We start from the raw sequence: 9,200 nt of genomic DNA on the forward strand, positions 1-9,200 counted from the left end.
TCCCTTACCATAGGTCATTCTTTTATGGACTGTTTTTAATAGAGGTCTGCCTGATGTGCTGGTTGCACCCTTGGATTGATTTTAAGTGTTGTGCCTTTGATTTTCAAAGGCTGCTGATCTTGTCCATACTCCGTTCCAGGGTATGTTGCACCATACAGAAGCAATAACCATTTCTGAATGTCTTACCTGCTATTTCAGACTTTCTTTGTGTCTTTTAGATTAAATATATATATATATATAGAGAGAGATAATAGAAGAAATCTATTTATTTTAAGAGAGTTGTGATGATCCTCAATTATTTCTCAATTATTTGTGTCCTATTTTCCCCAAATTCTTGTGTGTTTCCTTCTTTTTTTGTTTTCTCCATGCATCCACAGTTGGATAGGAGATCTCTTTTCCCATGACAGGAGCAGCGAGGCCAGGAGCAGAGGGCAACAAGGCAGACTGGGCAGTGCCCTCAAGAAGAGCCTGTCCCAGTGTCCAGGCAAGGAGCAGGGCAGGCTGGGGGTCAGCCAGGAGGTCACTGAAGCCCTGGGCTGGAGCCACCTCCCGTCCTGCTACCTCCGAGCTGGGCTGCCGGTGCTGCTCCCTTCCATACAGAGCTGGAATTTGAGCCGAGCAGAAGATCATGTTCTACTCCAGCCACTTCCCTTGGCCTGTTTGGGCAATGCTGAAAAAGCCACTTCCACACTTTGCGCTGCACCTCATCTGAGAAAAAAGGTAAACCTAATTTAGCATTGTTTTTCATATATCTTTATAAAACACCTTCAGTAGAACAAGGAATCTGTGGCTACCTTCAAGATAAACTTGGATAGACTTTTATCTGCACCCTTGAGGTGCAGTGCAAAGGGCGCATGCTTTGTTTAGCAGTATGTCACTTTATATACATTGTTCTCTCTATCTATGATGCAAGGGAAATAAATGATTTATTAACTTTTTTTTTTCCCTCCTACTGTCTAGGAAAAAGAAGATGCCCAGTATGTCCAATGAAACTGGTGCTTGCCTTGGACATCTCTAGCACTGCCACTCCTGAGGTATTTAAATATCTTAAATGGGAGCAGTTATACTAGCAGTAATGAATCATGCCAGCATCGGAGACAGCAACAGTGCCGTGGGAGGCAGAGCTGCTGACGTTTCCTACAGCTCAATTCCCCACGACCTGCTCTGCTCCTGGGGGTTTCGCAACCACAATAGGCTTCTCAATGCACTAAAAAATATTGGTATCAGGGAAGCATCCTGTGAAGGGCATGTTGGCTGTGCGGTGACCTTCGTAGCCAAGAAGGCTTCCAAGAGCATTAGGATCTGTCCAAGGTCCTAGTGTGAGCAAAATAGCTGTGGTTTTCAGCCGTGAGCCAGCAGAAAGGCATCTTGTGCTAAACATGCTGTCCTGGAGATGAGTGCAGTGGAAGCCATCCCAGTAGCTTTTGAAGACCCACCCATGTGTTTCAGGCTTTTCTGGTAAGAGATTTAATAAGCTTTTCTTCTTTATGCTCAGCAGAGTTAGTTTAAAACAAGCAACCTTAAACATAGGAAGTAATGCTTATCCCACACACTGAACTGTTAAGCCCAGTGACTTATTTCTGTCAAGCTTTGATCCAAATTCTGCAAGACGCCATCTGTTGGTAAATCTTCAGTGATGATAAAGAAGGATGTGGAAATAGGAAATTTTGTAATCGTCTCTTAGCAGACCACAAAAAAGACGGTGCATGTGGACAATAAAATACACGGACAACTTTATAAATAGAGGAGGGGAAATTTATTGCCCAGTAACCTGCCTGTTGCAGCATGTCTTACAACTTTAATGTGCTGGGTCCATCCTCACCTGCTTGTAAGCTTACAAGGCAGATTGTGGAAGAGCAGGTCATTTCCCCCCTCAAATTTTAGTAGATGATTTCATTTTGAAAATGTAAAACCCGATTAGAAAAATAACCATAGGGCAAACAACAAGCTTTGTACAGTATCTGACCACACTGAATAAGTACTGCCTTTTATTGCTAATGATTGATATAGGTATGTGCTAAGCTTGCCCGAGAGTTAAGTGTGATTACTGTGGTAATAGTTAAGATACTGGGAATGCCCTGTGTTTTCTCTGATGTGTGTTGCATTAGCTAACCCTTGGGTGGATAAAAAGGTCAAGTTTTAGCACTGCAAGTTTCTGACAGTTCTTTCAACTCGCATGGTGCATGCTCTGTGCCTCCTCCTTTGGCCCTGATACTAGGTGTAGATGATCTTAATTGACATGAGATTAAACTTGAGTAAAACACAACCACATTCACCACCGAGGATACTAGAACCTCTCAGATTAAGAAACAAACCTTTGCCTCTAGAAGAGTGGGACTTGAGAGCTTTTCCTGAGGCTTCTTTTCATCACCCTTTCAGAATTCACTTTCATAAAAAGGAAAGAAATGTGAGTAGGCTGAGTAACAGAGGAGCATGGTCATTTCTCCCAAGGACCTCCCAAGGAAGATAGAACTTGGAGTTCTACCTTCTTGGCAAAGTATTTTAGAAACTCTCTCTTCCCAACGGTAGCAAAAGGCTCATCTGCTGGTTCTCTTTTTTTGAGGAAGTAAGAGTTAGTCTATTGAGGTAGAGGTGTTTATATTTTAAGGTATTAAGGTAGCTCTTCTCATGATGACATGAGAATCATTCGATCAACAACATACCCTTGCAAAGTATGGCGTGAGTCATGAGTGTTCATAGAGCATCTACTTAAGGTTCAAAACCTATTCTAAGGTGGTTTCTGACTTCGCCTTTTATCTTTTTTAAAAATAATACTCGTAATTATTAGTCATCACGTTCCCCTTCACGGGGCTGTTGCAGTTGTTGCAGAAGGAGACTTTCTCCTCCAAAGTGAACTGGTACATACTGAAAGCTCATTGACATATGTGTTATTTTTTATTATCCTGACTAGCTTCTGAAAGGATGTTCTATTGTGGTCGCTTGTTGTAAAGAAAACATGTCTGAAGGATTTAATAAATGAGATTTATTTTCATAACTGATAATTTAATGCTGCCAAAAGATTCTACAGGAGAAATGTGATTTATGCATTAAAAATTTTCTAGGAAATCATGTGATTTCATTTTAGGTAAAAAGACTCCAAGTCAATGACATGTACTTGGCATTAAAGAATCTGTTAGAGAACAAGGATATTTTTCAGTGGAAACGTAGCGGGGGAAAAAAAGAGTATGCAATATGGATAGCTTTGGGAGCAAATTGTTCTTTTGCCTAGTGAGGAATACAGGAAAGGGAATATGAAGAGAATTGTGAGTGGGACGTGGAAGGCTTTTACCGTAAGTATACAGAGCTATTGATTCAGGTTTTGTTAATGTTGGTGAAAACTATAAATAATAAGTAATCTTGTGGAAATGAAACACTACCACAGAGGAAGGATTATGAGAATTTGAAGGAGCTGCTCCTCCATTCTTTCCTACTTTACAAAGTAGAACTGTTTGTTTTTTAATCTAAGTTACCTTTCTTGAACACATAGTTGAAACTCATGGTGTAATGCCCAGAATTACTTTAGCCTACTATTTTTGATTGTGGCTCGAATAATTAATAATCATGCCTGGGACAAAGACTTCCCCATCATATACAGGGTCAGAGAGGCACCACATTAGGTGCAATGAGACTTCTTGTGAAACACCCTGAAGGGAGACTCGCTGTAGTTCTCATTAGGACTGATTTAATCCCATTCCTGTGGTTTCTATTGCAGCTGAGGTTTTATTTTTATTTATTTATTTATTTATTTTTGGAAAGGAAACCTCTTCCTTCTTCAAGTGTTACACTCAACTCTCATCTGAGATTTGCAGATGTGAGACTGAAACCTACTGAATCTCCCTGGTACAAATGGGAAACTGAAACGTACTCAGTCTCCCTTGTCTAGCGCCTGTCTTGCTCACAAGAGCAAGCCCAGCAGGACCTGACCTGCCACTGCCCTTCATGGACAGACTTCACAACACCTTATTCACAGGTTAGTAATATATATAAATGCACGGAAGCAGTACACATGTATAAAGGTATATATCTAAACACGTGTAGGGATGTTTATGAAATAGGTAAGAAATAAGTAAGATTAAGATATTACTCATAATTTGATTTCTTTTTTGCATCATTGGTAGATTTTTTTAAATTTTTCTGTTAAGAATAAACAACTGTATTAGAATGCAAGTTTTAAAGTAATATTTTATTACAAGAAATCTGGTAGCACAGACTCTTAGTGATATTTCAGATAGGACCCAAACTGCAAGGGCTCTCTGCATTTTAAAGGAGCAGCCATCAGCTCAGATTGCTTCCCTGGCCTGAACTTTCAATATTTATTTATTTATTTCACCTGATGCTATTGCTGAGAGTGTTGTCCATGTTATTGTATTTTCTATATGATGCTATTTCTGTCTCGTGCATTTTTTTTTTTTTTTTTGTACTTGAGAATACAGAATCTCCTCTGGGCTTGGTCAGCTGAGGAGCTGACGTAGACAAACCCAGATCCGAAGTCTTCTGCCACTTTCAAAATAAGGGAATTTGCAGGAGCCTTGGCACTCTTGAGGAAATCGTACAAACTTGCTTTTGCTTATGTGTAACCAAATGAGATTTTGGGTTTTATGTATATATGTTAACACTAGAAAAACGATTTTAACTTAAGTCACAGTTAGGAACAAGCTACCAGAACTGGGATATAGACTCCGTGTCCATCGTGCATGCCTCTGTAAATGGGCCAGTTTTCTTTACTGCCCTGATGCCTCATGAGCAGCAGTACCTTCTCTAGCAGCACCGGGCAACCAGCTTTACTTCTTGCTTCCAGGTGGATGATTTTGGCTTGTTTCAGGTGCTAAGCATTCATGGTTGGCTTTATAATGAAACCTTACATAGATTTAATCTCTGCACTCTGTGCTATGGTAAGAGCTATATAATATTTCAAATTCTCAAAAAAAGTACTGTATTATTTAGTGTTTTTTTTTTTTTAAAGTGAGAGATAAGAGAAAAGGTTGAAGTTTTCCTCTAGCTCTACAAGATGCTAAGACAATTATTGCCCTTCTTACTGCTGTGTTGAATTCCCCTAAATAGGTTTCCTAGGAAGGCTGCATTTCATCATTATTTACAATCAACTCATCATCTGCATTGTCATGGTTGCCAAATCTGTTTGAAGGAAAAATACTTAAACTAAACTTCTGCTTTAAGCTTCATCAGATGTGGTGCTAAACAGCTGGAGCCATTTATTCAGCAGTTCTGCCTAGGAGGAACATCTGCTTTCCCATTCAAGGAATGCCTTGTTATAAAGAAATTTGTTTCAATAGCATCCCGAAAGTAAGGTTAATTAAATGTAACAGTTTATTAATTACCTTCAGTTTTAATACCTTGCGTTAAAAAGTTGCCTCTTTCAAAGGCAACTATCTGCTAAAACCAACCTCTTTAAGAGGCTGTAGCAGTGGCAATTGGTGCTTTCTTCTGTGAAATAAGTGATCTTGCCAGACTGGTGAGAAGAGAGAAGGCTAGAGCCCATGTATAGTCATCATATACTATTATATATTACTAAATATAGGTAAAATTAATGAGTCGCCTGAGTTGCAGTCATGCTTGGATATCGGGCAAGGCTCTCACCCCATGTCCTCTCCTAAGACATCCTTGAATGGGCAGATAGATGCTGCCATGTGGGGCTGGAGGGCAGCAGCTTCAGGCCTGTCCTCCTCCTGGTGGGTCGCCAGGATTCTGGGTTTTTCCCTGCAGTTTTGCAGTGGATGAAGCTGATCCTGCCCTGCTGCCTGGCCACAGCTGCACAGGGTGCCTGCCAGCCTCTGCCTGGTGCCCTAAAGTGGCTCACAGCTGAGCACTGAAGGGTTTCTGAAGCCCTGGGAGCCCCTCGGAAAGGAACCTGCTTATCACTAGTAAGTATAGATAAAGGTAACCTAACTGGCTCTGTTTGGAACGTGTCCGGAATGCTCACACATCCTTTGCTGCTAGAAGTAGACCGGAAAACTGCTGCTTCTTGGGTGTTCGTTGAGTCACCTCTGTTGACTCTGTCCTTGGGCGGTCTAGAAGCCCTGCAGGAGTTGGTGACAGCTCTCGGAAAGGCAGCAGCAGCTTCTCGGAGAGAGGGAGCGAGCTGAAGCCTCCTGAGCCATCTTCCTTCCACTGGTGCGGGGAGATGTCTCTTCATATCCAGGGCTTTGTGTGTGTAAAATTCAGTCTGTCACAGACATGCAGCTCCCCTATAGTTTGACAGAAATCCTTTAGGCTGATGTTGAATATTGGGATTTGGATGAGATGGGTCAGGCCAAATAATAATTCTCAGTATTACACATTGAGTACAGGCTCATTTTGTCCCCCCTCATGTTTCATACAGCTCACATGGGCATTTTCTATGTCAAATTGAACAGATAAAATACTTGTCTTACAGTGATTAGTCTGAGGAAGGGCTTTTTGCTGGCTTGGTTAAGGTAAACTGTCCTGTGGGGCTGATTGTTTCCTGCTGAAGCTGAGCGTTGAGCTCTTCAGGTGGAAATGTAGAATCCCAATGGAAGTTCTTTATTTAATATTTTTTTTTAATAATCCTCTCACCATGACCTGTTCTTATTCATCTTGTATGTGATGTTATCTCCAGTCCAAACATCTTGCCTTAGCTATCAATATGCACCTGACTGGGCCCAAATGCATTTTTGCATTCAGTATGTGTAGAAGAGGGATCTCAAAAGCAAGAAAACCCTGCATTTGTGGGTGCTAAATTCAGGATCTGTAGATTATGCCTCTAATTTATGTCAATGCTTTCAGGGTGATACTAGTGAACCATGGGGTGCTGCAGGGCGCTTAGGACAACAGTAGTATTTCCTTTCTATTGACATTTGAAGGTTCCATTGTGAAGGTCCCATTGTATCTTGTGGTTGGATTCACATCGTTTTGCAAACTGCAGTTAAAAAAAAAAAAATCCAAGTTGCTCTGGATTGATTGACATTTTGTTGATTCCAAAAATGGGCTCTGCTCAAACTCAAATCTTCCAGTAATGATTACTGACTCGGAGACTCCAGTAGTGTGTGTCTCCAAGGTGAAGTTTGGAAAAAGTAGTGTTCAGCCCAGCTCTGAAAGAGCCCAGCTGCTGTTCACATGCATTATAATTTCTTCTTTCGTTCCAGAAAAGTGTCCTATAGAAATGGCAACCAACCAGCAGCAAGAACTCTTGGGATCCCACTGATCTGGAACTGTAGAAGTCATCTTAGGTCATTTCCTACTTATGGGTGTCATCTTTCTTCCAGTTTCTCAGCTGTAGACTCCTGGTCTACTGAATTATTCTTTCTATGGAAACTGCTCCAAACAAGCCTTCCCTGGGCCTGTCATAATTGTATTATGCATATTTTTGTGACTGGAGACAAGTGCTGCACACTTTACTCAAAGCAAAGTGGCACCATGGATTTGTTCATTAGTGTATTATCCTGTTCTTTCCCTAAAATTTCCTAGCACACGGACACTAAATTCATTTTTTTTCATAGGACTCTCTTATAACTCAAGTAGCTTCTCCCTGAATAGGATTAAGCTATCAGGTCATTTGGGACTGTTCATTATAAACACAAAGATAAAGCTGGGCCAAAACTCAGTTCCCTAGAAATTGTGGTCCTGAAGCCTTACAGGATTTCTCATGAAGAGAGATATTGTGGGTTTTTTATTATTTTTATTTTTATTCCATAGTTTTAGTGGCTATTGCCAAAAGCCACGCTCCCTGCGTAACAAACAGGCTGATTCTTACATTTGTTTAAGCTTCGTTGCTTGACTCTGCATGTAACCTTCTAATGAGCTGTTGAAAAGAACCATGTAACATTGCAAAGAGAGAACCTTACAGTGCAAACGCTTTTATATTGCAGCCGTCCGTCCTGTGTCTGATGCTATTTAGAACATCTTACCTCGAGCTTCATATGATGTCAGTGGATTACAGTAACTGAAGGTAAGACATGCTCTACTCCTTACATCAAACCATTTTGTCAGTGGCCAAAAGCACCAACCCACCAGTGCAGTTCTTTCCAGGTATATAAGACCTGCTTAGTTTTATATATATATATATATATATTTATATATATATACACACACACATTTATCCTTGCTAAATGGACACAACAGTGGTGCAAGCTTAATTTATCACCCTTCTCTGTGTTATTCAGCAAAATAACTGGACTAGGAGAAAGCAAAACTAGCTCCTGAGTTTATGCAACAGGACGGAGAAATATTTAATCTCATATACAGTACTAGTTCCCATATATAAACAAAAAAAATCCCTGTCCCATTCTCCCTTCCAAACTCCTCTCCCTTCTGTGAAAGGCAGAAGAACCTGTGCAGTACTGGAATCCCAAGACGCTGTGCAGAGAGCCCATGCTGCTCCTGAGCCCACTTTTTGAACAGGTCAAACTATGATTAGCTTTCCCCACTACACTAAATTACCCAACTAATGCAGTCCCTGCATTAAAACAGGGGAAAAGGGTCTCTAAAAGCAGTTCTACTCAATTAAGTCCATTTTTTTCCAGTGAATTCTAAGAGTCTTTCTAAGCAAGCAAAGTATCTCCATCTTTGTCTTTTGGGGAGATGCCCATTCACAAATTAAGGGTATTCTCTGCTCCTGGCAGACACTCTGCAGCGCAGTAAGCTCCCACTTTTCCCCAGCTGTCCTTACTGAACACGTGCTGTGTTCAGCTGAACAGATGAGTGCTGTTGTCAGCGACCTTCCACCATGGAGAGAAGATAAATAACCTCTCTGAGGGGTAAATAACCTTTATCCATTTAAAGCACAACACAAAAATGCAGATATGCGTTACACTATAAGGTAATTTCATCCTTAAGATGAGAAGACTGAAGATGCAGAAATTAGAATATCTGGCCTGGAGGGCAGAGGAGTGGTGGGAATCACAGAATGGTTGAGGTTGGAAGGGACCTCTAGAGATCACCTAGTCCAACCTCCCTGTTCCGGTGGGGACACCTAGATAGAGCATGTTCACCCTCTCTAACTTTGACCTCCAGGGCCGCTTTTCACACAAACGCTGCATGGTTAGGAAATACTTCCTGCAGAAAGCTTGTATTTTGGCTACTTTTCATCTCCAAGCTGAAGGAGAAAGAGCAGCATCTTCCTGGTCTTGAGGGCTGCTCGAGGCTGCCAGGACACCTGAGGCCGAGCATCAGATTCAGGCTTAAAGCAAGACCCATGAAATACAGTTTGGGATTAACAGCCCACC

General features: G+C 41.2%; 1 long non-coding RNA gene across 1 annotated transcript; it reads left to right on the forward strand.

The window, feature by feature from the left end:
* The first annotated feature begins 981 nt into the window (after positions 1 to 981).
* On the forward strand, positions 982 to 9,143 carry LOC112952623. The gene is made up of 4 exons (XR_003250439.1): positions 982 to 1,034; positions 3,884 to 3,970; positions 7,845 to 7,924; positions 8,989 to 9,143. It is a non-coding gene; the product is annotated as an uncharacterized LOC112952623 (long non-coding RNA).
* The last annotated feature ends 57 nt before the right edge of the window (positions 9,144 to 9,200 follow it).

The sequence above is a fragment of the Nothoprocta perdicaria genome, unplaced genomic scaffold (assembly GCF_003342845.1).
Source record: "Nothoprocta perdicaria isolate Ctin4 unplaced genomic scaffold, notPer1 scaffold_40, whole genome shotgun sequence".
NCBI lineage: Eukaryota > Metazoa > Chordata > Aves > Tinamiformes > Tinamidae > Nothoprocta > Nothoprocta perdicaria.